The sequence below is a fragment of the Rana temporaria genome, chromosome 2, assembly GCF_905171775.1.
Source record: "Rana temporaria chromosome 2, aRanTem1.1, whole genome shotgun sequence".
NCBI lineage: Eukaryota > Metazoa > Chordata > Amphibia > Anura > Ranidae > Rana > Rana temporaria.
This window is the reverse complement of record NC_053490.1, coordinates 30,786,496-30,807,673: the sequence shown is the minus strand read 5'-3', so window position 1 is coordinate 30,807,673 and position 21,178 is coordinate 30,786,496.

The window sequence follows — 21,178 nt, the reverse complement described above, 5'->3', positions numbered from 1 at the left end:
TTTAAATGCCACGGCCAACCTGAGTATTTGACACGTACCTTGGAGGTGAGCCTGACGTGTAGAGGGAGACCTCTCGTACAACCCTGGTTCCTGGGTCACTGGAGTTGGGACAGTGACCGGAGGAGCACAGTGAGGTATGAGTGCCTGCTGAGTTCTTTTGGACTGGATATGAAGACCGATGTGAAAGCAGGAACTGGCTTGGAGGCTGAGGATGCAAATCAGCGGAATGCAGGTGCGCCAAGGAGCAACAGGTGTGCGCAGCAGGTGAAGAAAGGAACCAGACTGGGAGCTAAGGATACAGGTCAGAAGATGCAGGTGTGCCAAGGAGCAACTGGCGCGCGCAAATGCAAGCAGCAGGCAGAAGAAGGGTCAGACGAGCCAGGTAATGCACAGCGGATCAGATACAGGCAAGAGCGGCAGGCAGTGGATGGTCAGTGTTCAGACAGGATCAGCAACGGAGGATCAGGCAGGCAGATGAGCAGAACAAGGTCAAGAAATTAGCCAAAGGTCAGGACTGGAGATAGCAGCATGGTCAGAGTAACATCAGGTGCAGGTTCATGGTCAGGTGACAGCATAAGCTGCAGATCAAACAGCATGGATCTGGACAGTGAAAGCCCCTTTTAAAGGCTACTGCGCACCAAAGCAGCATCACTGTGCGCCCGTGCACGATCTCCGTGATGGGCGCATGCGCATTGGCGCACGTCTGTTTACTGCTGGCAGCCTGCTAGCGGGGATGCGCCCTGTTACGGGTTAGAGGCGTGCGTCCATGACATTATTGTTGCTGACCATGTCCATCCCTTTATGGCTACATAATGATACATACATGATGGCTCCTTCCAGCAGGATAATGCACCATGTCAAAAAGTTCACTATGGACCAAAATCTCTGTGGAATGTTTCCAACACCTTGTTAAATCTATGCCAGGAAGAATTGAGGCAGTTCTGAAGGCAAAAGGGGTCCAAATGGGGGGGGGGGGGGGGGGGGCGTCCTTTAGTTTTATGTATTTGTTGATATAGCTCCCTTCTGGTTAGGTTGCTAGGTAAATTTAGTTTTTGGCTTCATCTGTAATCAATGGAGCAGAGATTGTTTTCAATTTATTTTTATTAGTTCTTTTTCTTAAATACAAAGAATTTACAATTAATCAATATTCTATCACATTAAATATCTATTGCTAGTCATTATTCAATGTACAGAATCTGATCAGTATCTATAAACCAAATTTATCAAAAATTCTTTACTATATGTGCCTTCATATATCCTACTGTCTCACCCTCTCATTCATTCTATCACACTTTCATACACCATCAACCTCACATAAACAAAAAACAAAACAAAAAAAAAGCCCTATTCTCTTCCTTTCCATGTACTCATTTTATATTCCTTTTACAATAAACCTTCACATTCTTCCTGATTTTCCACACTTATAAATACTCTTTCATTCTATATGAGAACCGAAATTCATCCCATTTTTGCCAGAATTCTGGCATTTGACTATTTATGTATCCCTCTTCTCTTATCTGTCTTTCGATATATTCACTTTACACTATATTCACTTTACATATCCAAGGAAGCAGAGATTGTTTGGTTTGGTCTGTTCGGGGTTTCACAGGCTGGGAGTTTGATTGCTTCTCTCTGCCTCTGGCAAAAGTTTCTAGAGTTTAGGGAAGGAGAATTCAGTTGACCAGGCTTTATATTGATCAGGATCTAGCGAATTCCTGTGGGGGGTTTGTGTCCAGATGGTGACTGGGCAGCTGATAAATAGTTTGAGGCCCTGGAATGTCTTTCCCCAGGAAGGAGAGCTCCCAGCCTTAAGGGGGCTGCTGCCCCAGAGGCAGCTAAAGGACTGGGTTGCTGTTCTGCAAGGTTTCAGGAGCTGCAGTGATGGAACCTAGAATAGGGTGACCAGACACCCCCTGTCAGGGACGTACTGTTCGCTCCCCTCGGCACGCGCCTACGCGCATGCGCCAACCACGGACCTTGCACACAGCTATGCAGCCGTTGCGCGATCCTTCGCGCACGCGCCAAAACGTACCTAACCAGCCGTCGCTCGTGCGTGCGCAAAAATTGCAGGGAATATAACAGTTCTTGTGCTACCTGTACCGTAGCAAGACCACCAGAGGCAAGGCCTGGGGTCTGCTCAGGCCTTTACCAATTCCTGACCATCCTTGGAAAATGATCGCGATGGACTTCATAGTGGAACTTCCTCCGTCAGAGGGTTGCTCAGCCATTTTTGTAGTGGTTGACCGTCTATCCAAGATGGCTCATTTCATACCATTGAAAGGCACGCCCTCTGCCATGGAGACCGCCCAGGTCTTTATTAAAGAGATAGTAAGATTACATGGGGTGCCTGCAGACATTGTGTCAGATAGAGGGGTGCAGTTCACCTCTCGCTTCTGGAAGGCGTTATGCAAGGTTCTGAAAATTGAACTGTCCATGTCTTCGGCCTACCACCCCCAAACCAATGGGCAAACTGAGAGGACAAACCAAACCCTCGAGCAATATCTCCGATGCTTCACCTCCTTTGTCCAAGATGACTGGGTAGCATTACTACCTTTGGCAGAGTTTGCCTTTAATAATGCCAGCCATTCGGCCACAGGTCAGTCTCCGTTTTTTGCCAACTACGGGTTCCACCCGACCTTCCTACCTGATCTTGTCTCTGACTCAACAGTCCAAGATACCGTTGATTTTCTTACCCGTAACAGCAAGATTCTGCAGGAAGCTTTGACCAAAGCACAAGCAGCCAGTAAAAGGATGTTCGATAGGAAAAGGAGAGGAGAACTGAGCCTTCAACAAGGCGATCAAGTTTGGTTATCCACCACCAACCTTAAGATGGCTTGCCCCGCAAGGAAACTGGCACCTAAATTTATCGGTCCTTTCCCAGTAAAACGGAAGCTAAACGAGGTCTCCTATGAACTTGCCTTACCTGAGTCAATGAAAATCCACCCGGTATTCCATGTGTCTTTACTAAAGCCTACTGTACCTGATCCTTTCCCTAACAGGGGGTCAGGACCACCTGAACCTGTAATCATTGACGGTGATCAGGAGTTCGAGGTGGAGGCTGTATTGGATTGCAGAAGAAGGAGGAACCAGCTTCAATTCCTGATCAAATGGAAGGGGTACGGTCTAGAGGAGAACTCTTGGGAACCCCAACAGAACATTCATGCCCAAGAACTAATTCAGGCCTTTTTTCGGACGCATCCCCAAAAAAGAGCTCTCTTGGCCACCCGGAGGTTGCCCTTAAGGGGGGGCACTGTCAGGGACGTACTGTTCGCTCCCCTCGGCACGCGCCTACGCGCATGCACCAACCACGGACCTTGCACACAGCTATGCATGCGCGCACGCATTAGACGCATATTTTGGCGCCCAGCAAGCCTATAAAAGACACTGTGGTGATGCTGCACCTCGCGGCTTGATCTGCATCTGTTCCCTGAGCTCCTGTTGCTGTTTGAAAGCATTCTGTTCCAAGTGTATGACCCGGCTTCCTGACTCTGCTTCCTGCTCCAATCCTGACTCCGGCTTGTTGACCTTGCTCTGTTCCCTGCTTGAATACCCGTTGCCAAGACCCGGCCTGGACTGACTACTCTTCTGCCTATTGCTTCTGCTATGACTCCAAGTGTATGACCCGGCCTGCCTGACTCCGCTCACCTGCACCTGCTGCGCTGCTAACCTGCATCCACGCCTCTGCTAACCTGCATCCACGCCTCTGCTAACCTGCATCCTCGGCTCTGCTGACCTGCATCCACGCTCTGCTGACCTGCATCTACTAAGTCTGCAAACCTGCATCATCTGCTTCCTGTCTCTCGGTTCCCATCTCACCAGCAGCAACAACCAGAACAGGCACCTGTACCCCACCGCGCTCCTACCACCACTGTCCCCATTCCAGTGGTCTCCGAGCCGGGGTTGTACGGGAGGTCTCCCTCCACGCGTCAGGCTCACACCCAGGTACGTAACACCCCCGGTTTTAGGGGACTGTCCCCGGACCAAGTCTGTCCCCGGTGTTGTTCCCGGATTGGATTTGAACAGGGGCTGGGGCAATTTTAAAGACAGTCAGTGCAGAATTAAAAAAAAACTCCGCTCCTACTAGCTTAGGGGGGGTTATTTTTTCCATTATCTGAGCCCCTTTCTGATGATCATGTGCTGGTCAGAGTGGAGGGAATACTTCTTCAGTTTTGGGTGCATGCCCATTAAGCTCCGCTCACATGTTCTTCTGCCTTGGTTCAAGTCCCGACCAGCCACCTGCCTGTTTATCTCCTTGCCTTCCCTGGTGGAATGATCTTTGTCCGCTCCCCACCCAGTAGTAGCCGGGGCCGGAGAGTAAGACTTGACAGGCTGTGAGGCGGGCGGCAACGGGCAGAAAGTCGCAGATTGCCACCATTACTAGTGAAAAATAAATATGTCCCCGGATTTCATTTTAAAAATCTGGTCACCTTAACCTAGATCTGTAAAGTGGAGGTTCACCTGAAAAGTAAATTTTTAACATTAGATTGACGCTAATTTTGTCAAGGGGAATCGGGTAGTTTTTTTAAATCAAAGCCGTACTTACCGTTTTAGAGAGAGATCTTCTCCGCCGCTTCCGGGTATGGGCTGCGGGACTGGGCGTTCCTATTTGATTGACAGGCTTCCGACGGTCGCATACATCGCGTCACGATTTTCCGAAAGTAGCCGAACGTCGGTGCGCAGGCGCCGTATAGAGCCGCACTGACGTTCGGCTTCTTTCGGCTACTCGTGACGCGATGTATGCGACCGTCGGAAGCCTGTCGGAAGCCTGTCAATCAAATAGGAATGCCCAGTCTCAAAGACCATACCCAGAAGCGTTGGAGAAGATCGCTCTCTAAAACGGTAAGTACTGCTTTCATTTTAAAAAAGAAACTACCCGATTCCCCTTGACAAAATGAGCATCAATCTAATGTTAAAAAAAAAAAATTTGGGTGAACTCCCGCTTTAAGGGATCCAGTCTGGAGAAGGATTGTCTTCTTCATTAAGTGGTGTCCAAAGAAAGCTGTAAGGAGGCAGCTGTCCTTGTGAATGTACAGTGTTCTGAAGATTGGATTGGGTACCAGCAGTTATACTTAGGAAAAAGGTAACCAGATGCCGGTGTGATTTGCCCCCATGGCCTTCCACAAAGAGGGAATAGACTGTTAAGTGTTCACAGTTGCTTAGCCAGCTCGGCTCCAGAGCAATTTATTTTTGTCGCATACATGTAAAAGTCATAATTTGAGGCATTAAAATTAAATAAACCCCCAGAACATTATATATTTTATGAAAGCAGAGGCCTTGAAGAATAGAAAGGTGATCATTGCAATCAAAAAATTCACGTGATATTTACGCAACAGTTTATTAAACGCAAATTTTCAGGAAAAAAAAATATAATACATTTTAGTGCAAAACCACACCATATAATACCTATTTTTGGTTAAAATATAAAAGATGAGGTTGCATCGAGTAAATAGATACCTTACATTCCATGTTTTAAAATTGCGTGCACTCACGATATCGCCAAAAACAATGGTGCCCAAAAATCACCATAGGTAATGCTTTAAAAGCCATTATAGCTCATCAGTTTAGAGTTAAAGGGGAGTTCCAGCCTTTTGTTGATGTTTATTAAAAGTCAGCAGCTACAAAAAGTGTAGCTGCTGGCTTTTAATAAACATACACTTACCTGTTCCACTGTCCAGCGTCGTGCCGCTGGGAGCTTCATTCCGGTCCCCCCCCTTCACCGCCGGCGCCTCTATTGCAACTTAGGGCACCTGACCGTGATAGATTTCGGCTTCACGGCCAGGCACTCACTGCACATGCGCGAACGGCGCAGCGCTCCCTGAGTGGACAGGCGAATGCCTGGGGCCTGTCACATGTCCCAGGTGATTGCCTACAGGGAGGGGCCGCTAAAAGGCGATATGACGTATCGCCTTAGTGGTCCCTGGGTGGAAGGAGGAAGTGGGACAGGAAGTCCCACTCCTACTGAAGCCCCAACCCCCCCCCAAGAAAATGACATGCCAAATGTGGCATGTAAGGGGCGAGGGGTGGATTAAGCAGAAGTTCCACTTTTGGGTGGAACTCCGCTTTAACTAGGAGCTCTTGTGCTACAATTATTGTTCTCACTCTGACGTTGTGATGTGCGGTGTGACCGATGTTTACATACACGTACGCACCCTGGGCTTCCATTTGCGCAGGTGTGCAGGGCAACAGGTGTTTATAGCAAAAAAAAAAAATGTTTTAATATATTTTATTATCATTTTTTTTTTACGTGATTTCTATCACAAGGGGTTGATAAACCCCGATATGATAGCATTGGGGCAGGTGACAGGTACTCTTTTCGGAGACATTAGGGGTCTAATAGACCCCAATGTCTCCCCTGCCCTTCACACCATCAGCTTGGTTAGATGTGTCTCCTGGCTGTACTGGCCAGGAAATTGTGCATATGAAACCGGAAGTGACATTACTTCTGGTTTCATTGGGCCAGATTCACGTAGCCCAGGCGCAGCGTAACGTAACCGATTTAGGTTACACCGCCGCAAATTTTCTGTCTAAGTGCCCGATCCACAAAGCACTTACCTGGAAATTTGCGGTGGTGTATCCTAAATCCGTCCGGCGCAAGGCGGGTCAATTCAAATGGGGCGGGTACCATTTAAATTAGGCGCGCTCCCGCGCCGGACGTACTGCGCATGCTCCCGACGCAAATTTCCCGACGTGCTTTGTGCGAAATTACGACGCGCCGACGTTTTGTGAATCGCGACGTAAAAAAAAAGACTTGCGCCGGGAAAATATTTTTTTTTTTTAGAAAATTCAAAAGCGACGCGGGAAAGACGGGTATACTTTTACATGGTGTACTAATTTTACACTTTGTAAAAGGTGCCCTATCTTTGCGACGGCAAACTAACACTTGCGGCGACGTAATGACGGGAAAAAGTTTTGTGGATCGCCGTAACTGCTAATTTGCATACCCGACGCTGGTTTACGACGCGAACGCCCCCCAGCGGCGGCCGCGGTACTGCATCCTAAGATCCGACAGTGTAAAACTATTACACCTGTCGGATCTTAGGGATATCTATGCGTAACTGATTCTATGAATCAGTCGCATAGATAGAAACAGGGATACGACGGCGTATCAGCAGATACGCCGTCGTATCCCTTTTGTGAATCTGGCCCATTGTTTGCATGTGAGATCAAGGCATGCCGTCTCTTCCCCAGCCGGCGGATGTGTTCCCGGGCATCGGTAAGCACGAGACAGCCCAGAACCATGGGAGGATTGCGGGACGCCAGCGGGAGAGGGGGCACCACGCGGCTGGCTGTGTGAAAGTGGTCGGCAGCTATGGAGCTGCCTCATCACTTTCACTTTGAAGCCATCAGCTTGTGATCAAAGGTTCACTCTTTGGATGCACATAGTACGTCAAAACAGCTGAACTAGTTAAGAAGAAGACTGTGCTCTAATTACTAAGTACTAACTGTTTTGGAGTATCACAGAGGATGTTTGAGGGTTCCTTCCACTGACACCAAGGATGGGGCACTATTCCTTTCACTGACACCAATGATGGGGCACTATTCCTCCCACTGACACCAATGATGGGGCACTATTCCTCCCACTGACACCAATGATGGGGAACAATTCCTCCCACTGACACCAATGATGAAGCACTATTTTTCTGTATTCCCACTGACCACCAAGCCTATGGCATTGTTTACTCTGCATTCACTATATCTGGTCTCTCACAGTACACAGAACATGGAAATACAATTATTTTAGTAAATATAAACTGCTAAATACCTTTTCTCGTCAGCAGTATATAGCGGTCTTGTGACTTCTATCAGTGTCTGGTTAAAGCTTGTAGGATGAGTAGTCATTCTCCTCTTACTGTCCTATGAGGCTGTAGGACCCCTGACCCTCTGTCTGGATAGGATAGTGGTGATCGGCCCTCCCCCCCCCAAAAAAATTCTAGCAATACACACCAAACTAGGCATGTGCAGAGTGCCCCCAAGGCTCTGTACTATCAGGAGATGGATCAGGGATGGGAATAAAAGATGGGTAGGATCAAAGAAGACAGGATCAGCCTTTTTTACACAATGCAGAGGATTAACCCCTTGGGTTCCACAGTGAGTATAACAAGCATGCTTTACTGCATATACAGACTGATTTTACTGTTGTGGGTTTAGTAATACTTTAAAGCAGTGGTCTCAAAGTACCGGCCCGCGGGCCATTTGCGGCCCGCGGACCAGTTATAAATGGCCCACAGGCAGGGTGGAAGTGGGGGGAGCAAAGAGTAAAAAAAAAAAAATTTTTTTTTTTTTTTGAGCTGGCGTCATCTGGTGGTGAGCCGTTGGTATTACAAGTTATTAGCACCAGATGTGTAAGCTGGCGCCATCTGGTGGTGGCCGTTGGTATTACAAGTTAAGCATTACAAGTTAAACAGCAATTCTAATGTCATTTTTCACTATTTTCACTGCCATCTTCTTCCCTCTAATTAGAACCCCCAACCATTATATATATTTTTTATCCTAACACCCTAGAGAATAAAATGTCGATCGTTGCAATACTTTCTGTTACGCCGTATTTGCGCAGCGGTCTTACAAGCGCAGTTTTTTGGGAAAAAATTACACTTTTTTTAATTAACCACTTGCCGACCGCGCTATAGCAAAAATACTGCTACAGCGCGGTCGAGTTACTGTGACAGGACGTCCCTGGGACGTCCTCGTGCACTTCCGCGTTTGCGCGTCCCCTGGGTCGCGCTTGCGGAAGTGTCCGTGCTCGCCGGGTCTAGAAGACCCGGCGCATCACGGATCACGGTAAATTGCCGCGAATCGCGGCTGTTTACCACGTGATCGCTCCGTCAAATGACGGAGCGATCACTTTTAAACAAACCGGCGTCATTTGATGACGCTGGTTCCTCCCTCTCCTCTCTGTACCGTTCGGTACAGTGCGAGAGGAGAGGAGAGGAGGGGGGGGGGGGCGCGGGGTGTCAGCAGTGCTGTGGCTGGATCTGTGACAACTGCAGTCACAGATCCAGCCATCCCTCCCAGCTCAGATATCCCTGCGCAATACTCTGCCATACCCCATACTCTGCAATACCCCATACTCTGCAATACCCCATACTCTGCCATACTCTGCATACTCTGCCATACCCCATACTCTGCCATACTCTGCATACTCTGCCATACCCCATACTCTGCAATACCCCATACTCTGCCATACTCTGCATACTCTGCCATACCCCATAGTCTGCCATACTCTGCATACTCTGCAATACCCCATACTCTGCCATACCCCATACTCTGCCATACCCCATACTCTGCCATACCCCATACTCTGCCATACCCCATACTCTGTCATACCCCGATACTCTGCCATACCCCGATACTCTGCCATACCCCGATACTCTGCCATACCCCGATACTCTGCAATACCCCATACTCTGCAATACCCCATACTCTGCGATACCTCGATACTCTGCAATACCCCGATACTCTGCAATACCCTGCGCAATACTCTGCAATACCCCAATACCCTGCGCGATACTCTGCAATACCCAAATACTCTGCAATACCCCCAATACTCCGCAATACCCCAATACTCTGCAATACCCCCAATACCCCAATACTCTGCAATACCCAAATACTCCGCAATACCCCAATACTCTGCAATACCCCCAATACCCCAATACTCTGCAATACCCAAATACTCCGCAATACCCCAATACTCCGCATATATAATGTTTTGGGGTTCTATGTAGTTTTCTAGCAAATAAATTGTGATTTTTCCATGTAGGAGAGAAATGTCAGAATTGGCCTGGGTGCTCCAGAACGCCTGATGGCGCTCCCTGCATGTTGGGCCTCTGTATGTGGCCACGCCGTGTAAAAGTTGCACACATGGGGTATCGCCATACTCGGGAGGAATAGCAGAATGTGTTTTGGGGTGTCATTCGTGGTATGCATATGCTGTGTGTGAGAAATAACCTGCGAATATGACAGAAACAAGTTTTTTTTTTTTTTTACAGAATTTTAGGTCGTTTTTCTTTTATAGCGCAAAAAATAAAAAACCCAGAGGTGATGTAATACCACCAAAAGAAAGCTCTATTTGTGTGAAAAAAAGGACAACAATTTCAAATGGGTACAATGTTGTATGACGGAGTAATTGTCATTCAAATTGTGAGAGCACGGAAAGCTGAAAATTGGTCTGGTCAGGAAGGGGGTTTAAGTGCCCAGTGGTCAAGAGGTTAAAAAATAAGACAACAGTAAAGTTATCCCCATTTTTTTTGTAATATTATGAAAGATAATGTTACCCTGAGTAAATTCATACCCAACATGTCACACTTCAAAATTGCGTCCAATTGTGAAATGCCTACAAACTTTTACCCTTTAAAATCTTCATAGGGGACGTTTAAAAAAATCTACAGGTTGCATGTTTTAAGTTACAGAGGAGGTCTAGTGCTAGAATTATTGCTCTCGCTCTACCAATCGCAGCGATACCTCACATGTGTGGTTTGAACACTGTTTACATATGCGGGCGGTGCTCGCGTATGTGTTCGCTTCTGCGCGCAAGCCCGTCGGGACGGGGTGCGTCTGCTGGCTCCTAGATTCCAAGCAAATTTGTCAAACCCTGCCTTACACCAGTGCTGGTGGTAATAATGCGCTCGCTGACACCAGTGCTGGTGGTAATAATGCGCTCGCTGACACCAGTACTGTTGTTTTTGAAGTTTGAAAGTTTGCATGCAGCCCCCCATGGCATATGAAAACTTGTCTTGTGGCCCTCAGGTAATTTGAGTTTGAGACCCCTGCTTTAAAGGGTTTGTAAAGGAATTTTTTTTTTATCTTAATAGCTTCCTTTACCCTAATGCAGTGCCGTTTTCATGTCCTCATTGTTCGTTTCTGCTCTCAAGTTGCTGTATGTCTTCTCCGATCTCCACACTTCCTGGTTGTCTGTTTCCTGATAACCACAGTGCTGGGAGGTGTGATTACTGTGTGTCTAATACCCCACAGCACCAACCAGTTTCGTTTTCCAAACCATCACTGCCCTGTATTGGCTCTGTGGCTCTGTACATCACAGAAGCAGGAAACAGCATGCAAAAATGAAACTGAAACTACAGGTACATTATATGATTGATTTTTATCTATTTTAATCGTAGGAATCAGTTAACTATTATGTCTCTATACCCTGTAAAGTCATTTCAGCAAAAAAAAAAAAAATTGTTTTCCTTTACAACTCCTTTAAGGTAAAAAACAAAACAAAAAAACTTTAGACTGTAAAACCGCTTTAATTCTTACCAAAAATAAAGTTCTAGTGTATAAGTACAGGTAGCGCCTGGTTACTTCAAAGTATCGGTGCTATTTAAATTTAGAGGGAGATCAGAGTGTTAAAAAAAAACTCTGATCTGGTTAATGTGTTCAAACTTGGGTCTCTGTCTCAGCTTGCCTGTGCTGTGGGCTCATTCTGTTGTTGCTGGGGTGCTCTTCCCACCCCAGGACAGTAGGTGGCAGCAGTGGAGTCAAGGCTTGGGTGCTCTTCACCAGCAGCCAATCAGGAGTGTTGGGCCTCGCTGTGCATGCTGGGGGAGGGTATTAATGGGACAGACGCTATTAGTTCTGGGTCTTCTTCTTCGAGTGCGGCATCCACCTTTAGGGTGTCTGCACCACGGAGCTGGGAACCCAGGTGTAGAGATCTCACTGCTGAAGTCCTCTGGGGTCGGCGGTCTGCATTCCATGCTATGAGCATTCACCCCAACGTATGCTGATTGTGTTCTTCAGCCAAAAATAATGTTTTTTAGACATTTTATGTTGGAAACACGGTTAGCCCCCGCTGCCCGGTCAAACATGACATCGTTATGTATTTATTCAAGTGTAAAGAGACAGAGCTCCAGAAATATATTGACTTTCATGTATTCCTTCACCTTGACAGTTCCCCACTATATTTGGCTCAGGGTGATATTCCACGATAACAAGCCCGAATCTGTGAAAATACATTTCAGAAATGAGCTTCAAAGGATTTGAATAAATATTGCACGTTCTCTTCAAACATCACTCCTGATTGTATGCCTCATATATCACAGGCAAGTTAAACATGGACAGAGATTGGAACTTCTTGCCATGTTTGAGATGGCTGAGCCGTCATCCAATCAAAATGACAAAGCAGCTCCAGGCAACAGTTTCAATTGGTCTGTGAACCGCTAATACTGTTCAGGACACGTGGCCCTGCCACGCCTTAAAGCTGAGGTTTAATCTGCTTATATTTTGCATTCCCCGGTTCCTCTCTTCCTCCTCATCAACATGCTAATGTCATTTTAAATAACCTTTAAATTTTAAAGCGGGAGTTCACCCATTTATTTATTTTTTGACCTTTTCCCCTTAGATTCCTGCTCGTTTTGTCTAGGGCATGGGTGCTCAACCTGTGGCTCTCCAGCTGTTGTGGAACTACAATTCCCATGAGGCATTGCAAGCCGCTGACAGGTACAAGCATGACTCCCAAAGGCTGAGGCATTATGGGAATTGTAGTTTAGCAACAGCTGGAGAGCCACAGGTTGAGCACCCATGGGGGGAATCGGCTAGTTGTTTTAAAATATGATCCGTACTTACCCGTTTTCGAGATGCATCTTCTCCGTCGCTTCCGGGTATGGGTCTTCGGGAGCGGGCGTTCCTTCTTGATTGACAGTCTTCCGAGAGGCTTCCGACAGTCGCATCCATCGCGTCACTAGTAGCCGAAAGAAGCCGAACGTCGGTGCGGCTCTATACTGCGCCTGCGCACCGACGTTCGGCTTCTTTCGGAAAATCGTGACGCGATGGATGCGACCGTCGGAAGCCTCTCGGAAGACTGTCAATCAAAATAGGAACGCCCAGTCCCGCAGCCCATACCCGGAAGCGACGGAGAAGATGCATCTCGTAAACGGTAAGTACGGATCATATTTTAAAACAACTAGCCGATTCCCCTAGACAAAACGAGCATTAATCTAAGGGGAAAAAGTATATTGTAGGGGTGAACCTCCGCTTTAATCACCGTATTTATCGGGGTATTGCGCGCTCTGGCGTATAGCGCGCACCCCTAATGTGGACCCGCATTCCTGTAAAAAAAAACATTTTAGTACTTACAGTTTTGGTGTCTTGCATCGGCGGCCTCGTCGGGTCCGGCGTCCGTCTGCGGCTTCAGTGGTGTCCTCCTCGTCGGGTCCGGCGTCCTTCTGCGGCCATCGTGGTGTCCTCCCCGCTCGATCCCCGCTTCCCGCGCTGAGTTTGAACCACTGTGCCGGCAGTACACTCGGGTATAGTCGGGCAGGCTTGGCTCCTCTCGCGGTCACGTCCTGTGCGTCCTGTACGTCCAGGACGTGAACGCGAGAGGAGCCGAGCCAGCCCGACTATACCCGAGTATACTGCGCTCGGTATATGCCGGCGCAGTGGTTCAAACTCGGCGCGGGAAGCGGGTATCGGCGTATATCGCGCACCCACGATTTTGCCCTGATTTTCAGTGAAAAAAAGTGCGCGATATACGCCGATAAATACGGTACATTCCTGACATTACATGTCATCACTGGGTTTCTGCACTCCTCTATGCAATGCAGACAGGTAGTGGCTGGTGTGAGGGGCTGGCAGGGTGCTGTACATAGCCAATGGCGTCGCTAGGTTTGGTGTTACCCGGTGCAAAAATATGGTGTCACCCCCCCACCAACTATAGTCCCCCCCTCAGTGCAGACCCCCCCCCCCCATCAGTACAGACACCCTCAACCATACCTCCCAACATTTCAAAAATACACTGCGGGACATTCTTGTTGAGTTGTTGAGCGGGGGGGGGGGGGGCCGGGAATCGAGGTTGTTGAGCGGGGAGGGTAATCGCCGCGGATCGAGGTCGTTGAGCGGGGGGGGGGTGATTGTCGCGTACCGAGGTTGTTGTTGAGCGGGGGGGTGTTGTGCTCGCAGTGCATCGAAATGGGGGGGGTGCACGCCACGGAGGATTGATGAAAGCTGTCTCTGATCTGTGCACAGCCCCTCTGACCTTTCTTCTCCTTCCTGTGCGGGAAAATTAACCCCTTCACGGGACTGCGGGAACATGCAGTCAGTGCAGGAGGTTCTCGCAGAATCCGGGCGGGTTGGGAGGTATGCCCTCACCTAAGTGCAGACACCCCCACTTACGTGCAGACCCCCCATCAGTACAGACACCCCCCACCTCAGTGCAGACCCCCCATCAGTACAGACACCACCCACCTCAGTGCAGACCCCCCATCAGTACAGACACCACTACCTCAGTGCAGACCCTCCCAGCAGTACAGACACCCCCCTCAGTGCAGACCCCCCAGCAGTGCAGACCCCCCCCCAGTGCGGGCTACTCCCCTCAGTACAGACACCCCCCAGTACAGGCCCGGGAGCGACGTTATGACGTCACACCCAGGTACCCGGAAGTAAACAAAGCCGCAATCGTGGCTGTCAGCATGAGATCAGTGATTTTTTTTCATGATCTCATGCTTTCAAGCCTGGAGGAGAGATGTGACCCAGCATCTCTCCATAAAGAGGACCTGTCACACACTATTCCTATTACAAGGGATGTTTACATTCCTTGTAATAAGAATAAAAGTGATAAAAAAAATAATAAAAAAAGGTGTAAAAACAAAAAGAATTAAGTAAAATGTAAAATTAAATAATAATGATAAAAAAAATTAAAACGCCCCTGTCCCTGGTAGCTTGCGCTCAGAAGCGAACACAGGCGTAAGTCCCGCCCACATATGTAAATGCTGTTCAAACCACACATGTGAGGTATCGACGCGTGCGTTAGAGCGCCAGCAACAATTCTAGTACTAGACCTTCTCTGTAACTCTAAACTGGTAACCTGTAAAAAAAATTAAGTGACACCTATGGACATTTTTAAGTACAGAAGTTCGGTGCCTCTCCATGAGTGTGCGCAATTTTAAAGCGTGACAAGTTAGGTATCTATTTACTCGGCGTAACATCATATTTCACATTATACAAAAAAAATGGGCTAAGTTTACTGTTTTGTTACTTTTTAATTCGTGAAACCGTTTTTTTTTCCCAATAAAAGGCGTTTGAAAAATGATTGCGCAAATACTGTACGAGATAAAAAGTTGCAATGACCGCCACTTTATTCTCTAGGATGTCTGCTAATATATATATATATATATAATGTTTGGGGGTTCTGAGTAATTTTCTAGCAAAAAAAATATGATTTTTACATGAATGAGAGAAGTGCCAGAATAGGCCCGGTAATTGAGGTGGTTAAAGAAATAAAGGACTCTGTGGGCACAACATAAGGCAGAATGAATATAAAAATATACGTCTTTATTAAAAAATATAAAAAAGGAAATAGACACAAAAATGTAACAAACTCCAACACCCTCAACTGGACAAGGTCAACAGATATCCAAATAACCAGACAAGGAGTTCATTATGTAAAAAGAATGCATATATATACAGTTGAACCTCGGATTACGAGCATAATCAGTTCCAGGAGAATGCTCGTAATCCAAAGTACTCGCATATCAAAGCGAGTTTTCCCATTGAAGTCAATGGAAACGAAAATAATTTGTTATGTATTTACTTTAATGGAATGCGGCCAGAGGTGGGAGGACGCCAGAGAGAGTCGGAAACGTCCGAAAAGGCGTGAGGACACTTCAGTTTGTTTCCTGCGCCCCCGTACCTCAGGCCAAATGAGGTACTGCAGGCCAATGTTCGGCTTTTCTCGGCTCCTGCGCCCCCGTACCTCAGTCCAAATGAGGTACTGCAGGCCAATTTTCGGCTTTTCTTGGCTCCTGTGGCCCTGTACCTCAGGCCAAATGAGGTACTGCAGGCCTATTTAGCTTGAATTCTACTCGTCTTGTGAGTCAACACTTGCAAACCGAGTCAGAATTAAAAAGTTGCTTGCAAATAAAAACGAGTTAAGGCTCGTACACACGATAGGTTAAACCAGGGTTGTCAAACTCAATTTCATTGCGGGCCGCATCAGCATTATGATTTCCCTCAAAAGGGCCGGTTGTATCTGTAAGATTAGATGTCCAGCGCATCCCCTCCCCTTTACAGATGTCAAGAGCCACCCAACCATCAGAAGTTGAGTCCTCCACTCTTTCTTACATCACAGTGAACCCCCCTTTCCTTATGCTGCTGCTGTGGAAAAGCTGGATTCATTGCTTGAAAGCAGAAAGTAAGGGTCTGAAGTAGGACCAAAGGGGGGCTGGAGCTGCAGGAGAGGTGAAATGGCCTGGAGTGCCGGATTTGGCCCGCGGGCCTTGTGTTTGCCACCTGTGGGTTAAACCGATGAAAATGGTCTGATGGACCGTTTTCGTCGGTCCAAACCGATCGTGTGTGGGCGCCAAAGGTTATTTAACCTTTGGTTAAAAAAAGCAAACTTGCTTTAAATTTAACCGATGGATTGCTAACCGATAGGTGAAAAACGATCGTTAGTATGCAAAACCATCGGTTAAAAACCCGTGCATGCTCAGAATCAAGTCGACCCATGCTTGGAAGCATTGAACTTTGTTTTTTTCGTCGTTGTGTTTTACGTCACCGCGTTCTGACACGATCGGTTTTTTAACTGATGGTGTGTAGGCGCGATGGACCATCAGTCAGCTTCATCGGTTAACCTAAGACAACGGTCCTTCAGACTGTTTTCATCGGATGGACTTATCGTGTGTACGAGGCTTTACTCTTAAACTGAGGTTCCACTGTATACATATATATCGAAAAATAGGGTCCATGAACTCCTCCAATCTCGGTTAGTCAGTTTTGTGTCCATTTCCTTTTTTTGTATTTTTGTATTGAAAACTTATATTTTTATATTCATTCTGAATCATGTTGTGCCCACAAAGTCCTTTTTTTCTATGAGAGAGTTTCTTCTCCTTCAATCCTTTTTATACAATCACGGATGTTGGCATGGTGGGGGTCCTCCCTTCTTCTTCATCGTCTATGCTTCAGGTATTCAGAGATCACGCAGTCCCTCCTAGGCGGGCCAATTTAAATGGGCGTGTGCCATTTAAATTAGGCGCGCTCCCGCGCCGGACCTACCGCGCATGCTCCGTTTCCGAACTCCCGTCGTGCATTGCGCGCCGTGACGTCATTTTTTCGAACGGCGACGCGCGGATCCTAATTCCGTATTCCCGGACGCAAACAACGTTAAATTTTGAATTTCAACGCGGGAACGACGGCCATACTTTAGACAGCAATACGCTTGCTGACTAAAGTTAGGGCACCAAAAACGACGACTAACTTTGCGACGGGAAACTATACTAGCGGCGATGTAACGAACGCGAAAAACCGTAGTGGATCCGCCGTAACTCCTAATTTGCATACCCGACGCTGGTTTACGACGCAAACTCCCCCCAGCGGCGGCCGCGGTACTGCATCCTAAGATCCGACAGTGTAAAACAATTACACCTGTCGGATCTTAGGGATATCTATGCGTAACTGATTCTATGAATCAGTCGCATAGAAAGAAACAGAGATACGACGGCGTATCAGGAGATACGCCGTCGTATCTCCACTGTGAATCTGGCCCCTTGAGTTAGTGTTGAGTAGACCCATAAAGAGTGACCCTCTGATTTTTTTCTTACCCCCTTTTTCCTTTCTTTTGCCTACCACCATTCCCCTTTAAGAAAACCAGTGCTGATCTGCTTTGCTAGGTAAATAATTAGCAAAATTACATTTATTTAATGAAGAGCATGAAAGGCCCTAGTCTCCAGCCAGCGTAAGATTTACACGTGTACCCCGTAGTGTTCTATAAGATTGCGTGATGGAGGCGCTCTGACCTCAGGAGTGTCAGAGGACCAATAAAAGCAGCACAGCTGCACTCCGGTGTGTGCGCACATCTGCTGGAATCTCATTGTGTGCAGTAATTAGGGACAGGTGAAAAGGCAGGTCAGAGCAATGTTATCCTTCTATGAAGACCTGCAGAGACCAGTGTGAAGACAGGGAGGGATTATTATTCTACAAATCGCTCCTACACCCGCCATCCGGTATCGCCGGGCGTACACTCGGCCACCTCGCCTCTCTTTATTGGGGAGGGCCAGAACTTTTCCAAATCATGGAAATCTCCTCTGAGAACTTAAGAAAAATAATTTAAGTGAGAAAAACTCTTTATTTACACATTTATAAAGTACTATATGGTCAATTAAAAGATTCTTCAGGTGCACGGCAGAATAAGTCCCATTTACCTCCCAGCATTCTTCAATGGAACATCCAGGATTTGGTAACATTGACCGCACTTATAAAGTGACCAGAGTTATATTCAGCAGCACTGATCACTTTAGGAGCTCTTTCACATTGGCAGCCAGGGGGTGGAAAAAACAGGCAGCTAAGCCATGGTTTTACTAACCCCCCCCCCAGCCGCCCAATGGAGTCTAACATTACAATCTGAAAGGCTCTGATGCTTTGCTTGGCTGCCACTGCAATTTAAACTGTGGCTGCAGACGATCAGTGACGCTCTCACTAGGAAGAACGGGGAAAGGTTTTTTTACACTTACCTCTCCCCGTTCTTCAGCTCTGTGACCCGATCGCAAGACACCGGCGGCGATCGGGTCCGCGGGTCCCGTGGGCTCGGTCACAGAGCTCAGGACCGGGTCGCGAGCGATCCACAGCTGGGCTTTTAAAGGCAACGTACCTATGTCCAGTCGTGCCGCTCTGCCAACCGATATCGCCGTGCGGCGGTCCTTAACCGTTTGGGATCCGCGCTATAGTCAAATGACGGCTACAGCTCGGATCCCAAAATCCAAGTGAACGTCAATTGACGTCCACCCCTTTGCGCGTTCCCCGCGGGCGCTCCCCGCGCGCGCTCCAGAGCGTGCAGCGGGGAAACTCTGTGTTGGCCGTGTCCCTTGGACACAGCCAATTACAGATCGCCACGAACGGCCAATCAGAGTAGCCGTTTGCGATGCGATCTGTGCGGCCAATGAGAGATGATCTCATATGTAAACATATGAGATCATCTCTCATTGCCGTTTTACACAGAGACAGCGGTGCTGTCTCTGGAGAGGAGACCGATCTGTGTCCCTTGTACATAGGGACATAGATCGGTCACCCCCCCCCAGTCACCCCCCTTCCACCTACAGTTAGAACACAATGCAGGGAATACATTTAACCCCTTCCTCACCCCCTAGTGTTAACCCCTTCCCTACCAGTCACATTTATACAGTAATTAGTGCATATTTATAAATGTGAATGGCGCCAAAAATGTGTCAAAAGTGTCCGATGTGTCCGCCATAACGTCGCAGTCCCATTAAAAATCGCAGATCGCTGCCATTTCTAGTAAAAAAAAAAAATAATAAAAAAAAATAATTCAGTCCCCTATTTTGTAGGCGCTATAACTTTTGCGCAAACCAGTCACTTATTGCGATTTTTTTTTTGTTAACAAAAATATGTAGAAGAATACGTATCGGCCTAAACTGAGGGAAAAAAATGTGTTTTTTTTTTTTTTAAATTGGGATATGTATTATAGCAACAAGTAAAAAATATTGTATTTTTTTAAAAATTTACGCTCTTTTTTGTTTAAAGCGCAAAAAATAAAAACCGCACAGGCGATCAAATACCACCAAAAGAAAGCTCTATTTGTGGGGAAAAAAGGACGTAAATTTTGTTTGGGAGCCACGTCGCACGGCCGCGCAATTGTTAGTTAAAGCGACGCAGTGCCGAAAGCTGAAATTTCACCTGGGCAGGAGGGGGTATATGTGCCCAGTAAGCAAGTGGTTAAAGGGGTTGTAAAGCCTCCTGAGGGGGGAGGGGGTGAGCAGGAGTGTCAGGACGCCCACTGACACACAGCTGCTTTCTCTATCTGCAAAGTAGAGAGCATCCTGACCCTCCTGCTCGCCCCCTCAAGAGGAGACCAGACACCAGGGAGAAAGCCTCGCATTACTGTGTGGAGTTACAGACAGAAGAACAGGAAGTGAGCATTTCTCAGAAGAAATAAGGACATTTAAAAGCAAAATGGAAGGATGAGGTAAGTGAAGGAGGACTGCACTAAGGTAAAGGAAGCTATTTAGGGAAAAAAATTTTTACCTTTACAACCCCTTTAAGCGGTTAAATAACAGAAACTATGAAAAACTTTTATTTTTTTCAAAATGTTATTTTTGTTTGTTTAGTAAAGAATAAATAAACCCAGTGGTGATTAAATACCACAAAAAAGAAAGCTCTATCTTTCTAAAAAAAAAGGTAAAAATGTCATATAGGTGCGGCGTTGCATGACCGTTTAATTGTCATTCAAAGTTCAACAGCACCGAAAGCTGAGAATTGGCCTGGGCAGAAAGAGGGTGAAAGTGCCTATTTTGGCATTTCTCTCCTTCATGTAAAAATCTAATTTTTTTTGCTAGAAAATTAATCAGAACCCCCAAACATTATATATATATATATATATATATATATATATATATATATATATATATTAGCAGACACCCTATGGAATAAAATGGCAGTCATTGCAACTTTTTTTCTCGCACGGTATTTGCACAATAATTTTTCAAGCGCCTTTTTTTGGGGAAAAAAATACAGTTTCATGAATTAAAACATAACAAAACGGTAAAGTTAGCCCAATTTTTTTTTTTTATCACTTTTATTCCTGTTACAAGTAATGTAAACATCCCTTGTAATAGGAATCAGTGTGACAGGTCCTTTTTATGGAGAGATGTGGCTTTGTTTACTTCCGGGTACCGGGCGTGACGTCATAACATTGCGCCCGGGCCTCCGACGGTCATAGAGATGACTGGTGACCATCTGGTCACCAGTCATCTCTATGCTTTCCAGCAGCGCATACCGATTCGCTCTCCGGGCCCCCAATGGCACGGGAGAGCCCGGAAAAACACCGGATGGCGGCGGGAGGGGGGGGCGTCCCTTCCCGCTGCCTATAAAAACAATCAAGTGGCGGAACCGCCGCTTTGATAGTTCTTATCGTGCACAGAATCGGCGGCTGAAGACCTTATTCAGGCATCATTCAGATATCACCGCAGGGACATCCTCGGTCGTCAAGAGGTTAAGCAACTATTCAAAAAGCAATCTTCTGCTATTCCAGTATACCGTATTTATTGCCCTATAGCGCTCACCGACGTATAGCGTGCACCCCGAACCTAGAAGAGAATCCTAAGGAAAAAAAAGAAATACTGTCAGTTTACAGTTACTTACAGTTGCCCGGCGTCCATCAGCGGCCTTGTCTGGTCCGGCGTTCGTCTGCGGCATTCGTGGTGTCCTCCCCGCTTCTTCCCGCTTCTCCCGTGCTGTTTTT